A 7,394-nucleotide genomic window follows, 5' to 3' on the forward strand; every position below is an offset into this window, starting at 1 on the left:
AATCTTCGGGCTTGCGGAAATCGAGCTTTGTCGGCAGTTCCACGGCGAGCGGGTTGAACGTCATTCTCGGAGTGCCGCTCGCGCGCTCTTCGTTCGCGCCGCGAGTGTCTGGCATGACGCTGCGGCCGCTTACGTTGGGCTCGCTTTCCTTCTGGGTGTCACGCTGCATTGGTTATCCCGCCGCTGCCACCAAGTGATAGACGTAGCCGGTATAACAAGCAAAACTGTTTATTTATACATCAGGTAATAGCGCCCGTTTTCGCTCTGCTTGGCGCCGTCGCCCATGCCGGGGTTTCCCGGCGGTCCGCCTGGTTAGCTTGCCGCTTGGACGCTGTCGTCAGTGGCACCCACAACACGATGAAAGATCGCCGACCCGCGGGCCGTCTGCATCCCATTCGCAGCCTCAACCATTCGCGGGTAAAGTAATCTCGGAGCTTCTTCCATAACTTATAGTACTTTCAAACTACAGGTAGTTTGAAAGTGCACTACAGGTAGTGGTGCGTGCAGCAAGTGGGGAAACTCGCTTCGACCGGCAAGCATACAATTGAAACTGACCACAGCAGCTGGGAACAGCTCACCTATTAAAGACCACAGCTCCGCCTTATCTGTTCACACGAGTTCTAATTGCACTGCAGTTCTCTGAAGTCGAATCGCTTCGTGTGGTACACACTAGTGTTAGCAATAGAACGAAAAAAAGGTGTGAAAAAAAAACTGGACACACAAATAAAACACGAAAAAGAACAATGGCTATATTAACAATTAACCACTCGATTACAAATACACTTCTTCGTTTCGCACGTGCACTTCGCACACAGTTTTCAAGCGCCCACTCTCCGTGCTAACGCACCGATCACTGCTTCGCACATTTCTTCGCGTGTCCGCTCTAATTCGACGTACCGCGCACTGCTACTTGGTATCCAGTGATTGCACTGCATCGCACCAAAACTTGGACGCTGTATTCTCTGTGCACTAGGCTTATTCCAAACGAAAACACCGCAACCAAAACAAGGTAAACACGGACGGACGGAACGGTGCCAGCCACCGCCGCACCGACTCGTCGGAGGCAGGCTGCAGGTGGGGGTTGCCAGTTTGCATCGCACTCACGGGACGCTCACACGTGGTTCAAGGGACATATAGCTGCCGCCCAGGCGGGAATTCCCGGCGCAAAAAGTCAGCCGGTGGCTTCGATAAACCTCTCCACCAAGCTGTCCGAAGCGAGTTCAATGTTTGTGCCGCTCGCGCCACTCACGTTGTATATGCGGCCGTCCGCCATCTTTCTCTGTGCGATGCATTGTGGGTCGACGCGGTCGGCGGCGCCGATGCTCAAATGGAATAGAAGCCATCTCTACGCCGGGCTCGTCTGGGCGCTCGCGGAACTATCGACGGAGTATTTTCTTCAACGTAACGCAACGTGTGCGAGCGCACGCGCGCGTGTGCGTTGCTTCGGACTATATTCGGGCCTTAACTTCAAAATGAGCGCATAGCTCATTTTTACGACTTCTCAGTCGGGGCCTGCCTGCTATGCTACCTTCGTCGACGACCAGCGTCAAAACAAGAACCGCCGATGGCTGCGCGGCGCGCTCTTTAATAGCCAGCGCAGAAATTTCCAAACGCGGAGAAGGAGCGGAAACAGTTTAGCGCTGCCAAACCTATGCCTACCCCGTCGGCTTTCTGGAAAGATCTGGAAGCTAGTCGAAAGCCACCGTGAGCACGCGCGGCCTTTTAGTGAGGAGGAGGGCTAGGTCCGTGCGGAGGGATGCACGCGTGAGTCAGCCCATGTCGATGAGGGCGAGGAGGCACAGCGCGGTGGCCGAGATTGCGCAGTCGGTCTCGTCGAGTGGAATGTGATGGAACTTTCCATCGCCACTTTCTGCGATGCATTGCATACGTTTGATGCAGCGGATTTAATCCCATACTCAATAAAGCACGCTGAAGGGTTTTAACTTCATGCTGGAACACTTATTACTAGTCATAGGCAGAAAAGGCTATCTCTTGAAAGAGCGAACAGTGTTCCATCTCTTTCAAGAGATAGCCTTTTCTGCCTATGACTAGTAATAAGTGTTCCAGCATGAAGCAAGAGCAGGCCCCACTTTGACCTGCAGATGTCGGGTTGTAATTGGGCAATAAATGCGTTTTACGCTTATTCGAATGTTAATGTGCAAGACGCGTCCGTTATCAAGACCACGGCGACCACGGTTAGCGTACGCCTAAAAAAATGGAACAAAGCATGTTTAAAACAGAAATCAAACGAAGCAATAATGCTAGCTAGCAATAAAATGCTAAAGGCATTTTCAGTTAAAAAATCTAGTATTTTCTTCAGCATAGTTAGCAGCAACACTATTTTCATACACGATGCTTTGAGCAAGTTTAAGCTCACAAAATTAAGCATACAAAACAAAAAACCTCTTTTAGAGCCCTTATCTGTATTTAAAAAATGACAAATACAAACGCTTCCATGATTCAGTACAGAAAGATTACATTGAAACTAAGCGGCCGAAATTTTCGATCAATGTTTTCATCGTGTATTATTTCCTTGCTGGATTTTAATTTGGTACGCTTGTGTTTACGATTTCCGCGTAGACAGACGTGCTTCCCTTGTCGCCTGGGAGCGTCAATTGCCGAAAAATCCGTTTGAGAATGATATATCGTCAGTTTGGGCCACTGTCTCATGCTAACCTTGAGCTTTACAAGCATGCTTATGCTGTGTCCAACGGTAAGATGCACGGTATCTAGAGCAACACTTTACAATGGTTATTCGCTAACTAGTTTCTGTAAAAATGTCGTAAAAAGTTAAAAGCTTATATTCCGAGGTGGATATGTCGCTGATTTCGTTCGCTCTCATTATTTAGTCTCTGAAGTGACCAGCTAAGGTGTACGCTTGGCAGCGAATTCGCTTGACTGCACCCGTATTTTTGTCCCAAATAGTCGCCAAAATTTCGAACCTACAGTTGAGAAATCTGCTGCCACATGGAGGTTTACCAATCTGCAATGTGCAAACGAGACACTTTTTAACCGTTTGCAAAAATTATATTCTACAAATTTTTAGATATGTCTGTGCAGTCTAGTATTGGTGGGATTCAGGGCAGGGTGGACAGAAGTAGGTGATAAATTTTGCAGGTTAGGCAAGTATTGAAAATTACCTAGTCACATTTCTGCTTTTGATATTGCAGCCGGAAGAGCCGTCCCCATCGAATGTAAGTCTGTTTTTATTCAGTATTGTCCAGAATCATTCTACATTTAGAAAGTTAAAAGTGCGCTCGTTTTTTGGGTTTTATGCATTGCAGCCTACTAAATTGGCTTTTATAGCACTTCTTGTGCATCATACGTGCGTTTTTATATTTGACAGTATTGAACAGGTTACTTAAATGTTGGTGAACTTTCCTAATTTTATGATGTCATTGTACAATTTAGTAATGCGGAGAAAGGGAACTGAACAAGAATTTAAGTGTGTCTGTTTAATGTTTGGTAAGTCGTACTATATTGTCGATTAAGAAAATTAAAAAAAAAGAGACGTCCTTCGTGCTAAAGGCTCCAAATCAGCAATAATATAGTTCCCTCTCAAATCGAGATTAAAACAAATAATATAATTCTTGTTTAGCCTTGTAGATAGACGGAGACTTAGTCGGCTACACATTCGAATGGAGTGCAAGGCAGACAAAGTGCACGTGCTGGTAACCATCTCTTAATTCAATATTTCTAATCAGCGCCTGACCTTGGCGCAGCCTATCCCAGCGCGTGTCGTGAGACGAGGCAGTGAAGCACCGTTGAAGCCGATAGTGCCGCTAGCAGGCTCCGACGGCAGAAAAGAAAAGCAAGAATGGCAATCAACAGCACGATACCTAAGAAGCATGCTTGTCGATGGCACAAGCCGAGCTGGTTGAATAACGTGGTCATCTTATTTCGTGCACGTGTCGCAAGAGAAAGAAGGGCGATGTTGGTGAGTTTCACTCGATTCATAACGACGATCTCTTATTGCCCATTGCTGGGCAGCTTCAGAGTGCCGACTACGTTCAAGGACAGGATACAGTGCATCGTAAGGAGGGCTTAGTGACACATAATTTATGTGCGGAGTTGCACGCCAGAACAAATCCGTAAGGTATACGCGGAACTGAAAAAAAACTAACAAACTGCTTTGTTCTGGCTCTAACGTATAGAATGACAAAATTGCATCCGTGAAAGTGGTCGTTGCGATATCGGTAAATTGTACTCCGAGACAGAGTGACTGCAAGCCAAGTGCTGGGCAAAGTATGGCGCAAGTATGTTCTTGATAAGCCCTTTATTTCACAGATGCGATGCGTAGAGAGAGAGAGAGATAACTTTTATTTGTACAACAGAGTGACCATGCCGCTCTTCGGAGGTTAGACCCGGAAGGTGAGACAGTCGTCTTAGTTGCAGGCTGGTAGTTCTTGGACTCCGGCGGCATCTTCGGCCAGTCGAACAATTTCTCTTTGGGCTCTTGGGTCTGAGCTTCGCAGATGTGTCTCCCAGGTGTCATTAGTAAAGCCCTGCCTGGTGACTTCGCACAATCAAATATTATGTGATGTAGAGGTCTTGGCGACGCTGCCTAAAACCTTTACGAGCTATTACGCAGCTGTAGCTGCCTTTACACGTTGGTTGGTTGGTTGGTTCACAGGAAGGGAAAGGCGCAGTATCTGTCACACTTGCTCTGTGGACAAGTGTAACAGATACTGCGCCTTTCCCTTTCTATGAACCAACCAACCAACCAACGTGTAAAGGCTGCTAAAGCTGCGTAATAATCTTCCTGCTCCAGGATTATAAAGTTTGGAGCCATTCAGCTGTGGTAGCATTTGTGCTGCGGTTATTTATGTGCGGTCGCAATTGAGCAGCGCAAACTGAGACAAAGAAATCAACACATGTTTTTTGAAAACAGGTGAGCAATATTTCATTCCTAATTGATTGTGATGTACGATTCCGATTTGTGCTTTCATTGTGTGCTTCCGTCGACCACTTTTATAGTCACAGCCGTCCGCTAACGTGCCCCATACCATAAAAAATACGAGACTTTTTGGCGACTAAAGTAGTGAAAGGCGAAAGCTTGAGTACCGTTTTCTGCTACTCATTTGTTGTGAATGTGGCGGTGAATGATGCTTCTAGTAGAGAGGGTGACTAGTTTTACATTCCTCCCTTTCCTTACGGCGTGATACATGTGTACGTGGAGACCTCTGAGAGATAATGCGCCTTTGCTATTCTGTAAATCAATTTCAAACGCCGCTGGTGCCTGCTGTACTAACCATCGTTTATAGATGTACAAACCTTAGACATCTGGGTCTTCTTCTGTTTTCAGTGCGGTGCGGCGTTCGAGGAAGCTTGAAATAAAAGGGCGCTCGGATGCCTAGATCGGATGCCCGGTGGGATTCGCTTCGTATAGACCAACACTGTTTTAAAAACAAAGGGGGAGCTCGCGGCGTCGCAGCCGACTGGGGGTGAAAAATAGGGTTAGCGCCCATAGGAATACATGTAACCGAAATATTTCTTAGTGGTTTTCTCATTTGATAGAGCACCTGTGATATCGTTATTCGGTGTAAAGCAACTATGAACATCCTAGAACAGATCGCCAAAATATGAAATCTCATTACCGAGGCGAAGTATATTTAAAATACCGCGAAACATGTTGGGGTGCGAGTTGGGAGGGCGACCCGTAGAAAAACATGTAAACATAACTTACCGGAACATTTTTCTCATTTCGCAGAGCATTAGAAGTGGTTGCCGGTCGTTAAACGTTGACCAGCGTTTTGAAGGAGTGTGTGATAAAGTATGGTGCGTCATTACGGAGGCAGTCTACTTTTAAAACTCCCCGAATAACCCGTGTTATGAATCCAGACACCGCCAAAAGGCGAGCTGGGTGTAGCGAATCGCGCAGTTTTGCTTACAGTCTGATATAATGGCGCATAGGGTAAATAAGCATGATAATACTGTCGCTCCAGGGATACGTGCTAGACAGTATTACATTTAAAAAGCAGTTGTCAAACGCTATACGACAATATGAACTGAACGAGATTCGCGCATTGCAGCAGACGACAGCGTAGCTGGCGATACCCACCGCGGCCGCCTCCAGCTCCGGAGCGTCTGCTAGCGACTGCGGGTGGTGCATGGTCGTCTGCAACTGTGCGCGGTCAGTGTATCGTGCTGTGAGCGGTCCCGCAAGTAGTCAGACTTGTATTACTTGCAAGAGAATGTGTTGTGTCATGCAACATGGCGTCAGGGCGTCGTACAAGACGTTCACCAAAAACCGCGCAAAATGTTTCGGTAAGTTGTGTTTACATATATTTTTATGGGTCGCCCTCTCAACTCGCACCCCGATACGTTTCGCGGTGTTTTAAAAATACTTCTCCTCGGTAATGAGATTTCACCCTTCCACGATCTATTCCAGGGCGTTCATGGTCGCTCTGTACCGAATAACGACATCACAGACGATCCGTGAAATGAGAAAACTGCTTTGAAATATTTCGCTTCCATGTATTCCCATGGGAGCTAAGCCTATTGTTCACCCCCAGTCGGACCACGCTGGCAATAAAAGCGCCACCGCATCGTGCTTACGTCACAGATCGGTTTTGGTCTATAGACCAACACCGATAGACCCAACCCCCCCCTTCGCCTGGCGAATATAGGCGTGAGCTTTCCTAGCTACATTTTCGTTCTTGGGGGCATGTTCTTTTAAGCCGAAGAAGTAGGCAGGTGTGGAAAGAAAACGAACGCTTTCGTGCGACAATATGCGGGCCCTCGCACTCAGAGGCAAGGACAATGTCTTTCGGCTGTACAGCGTTCTCGGCTTACGAGAGAAGCGCGTGCTCATTGTGACTTACCTTTCACATCAGTGTGCTCTATGTTCCGAAATGAAGCTTACTGATGAATGTATGTGTCTAAAACTCATTTTAAATCAATTTGAAAAACATATACAGTCAGCCTTCTATATTCAACCTAATGTGCTTCCTCCTGCCTCTCACCATATACTTCACCCTTTAACGCACGTCACTTCCCAAAGTAACAACAAATTACTCATTTGCTGCTTTTAATACTGCTGGTATCAACAAGAACAAGAACAGTCTACTACTAGTAGGTAGAAGATGTTACCTAATTATAAGGCTTTTATCGTTCTGAGAGAGCACAGTAATTTAAATTAAACTTTGGTGGTAATGTTATTGATGTCTTTCTCATTGAAAATGGTAGGTTGGTTTATGGGGTTTAACGTCCCAAAGCGACTCAGGCTATGATTGACGCCGTAGTGGAGGACTCCGGAAATTTCGGCCACCTGGAGTAATTTAACGGGCACTGTCATCGCAGAGCACGCGGGCGCCTTGCTTTTCGCCTGCACGAAAAAGCGGCCGCTTAGGCCAGGATTTGATCCCGAATCCTTGGGAACAGTAGTCGAGCGC

At 46.8% G+C, this 7,394-nt stretch overlaps 1 pseudogene; it reads right to left on the minus strand.

Moving 5' to 3' along the window:
• Nucleotides 1-581: 581 nt before the first annotated feature.
• Nucleotides 582-1,273, minus strand: LOC146180390 (uncharacterized; annotated as a pseudogene).
• Between the last annotated feature and the right edge of the window lie 6,121 nt (nucleotides 1,274-7,394).

This window comes from Amblyomma maculatum, chromosome 9 (assembly GCF_055883805.1).
Source record: "Amblyomma maculatum isolate TAMU_Amacu chromosome 9, ASM5588380v1, whole genome shotgun sequence".
NCBI classification, from domain to species: domain Eukaryota; kingdom Metazoa; phylum Arthropoda; class Arachnida; order Ixodida; family Ixodidae; genus Amblyomma; species Amblyomma maculatum.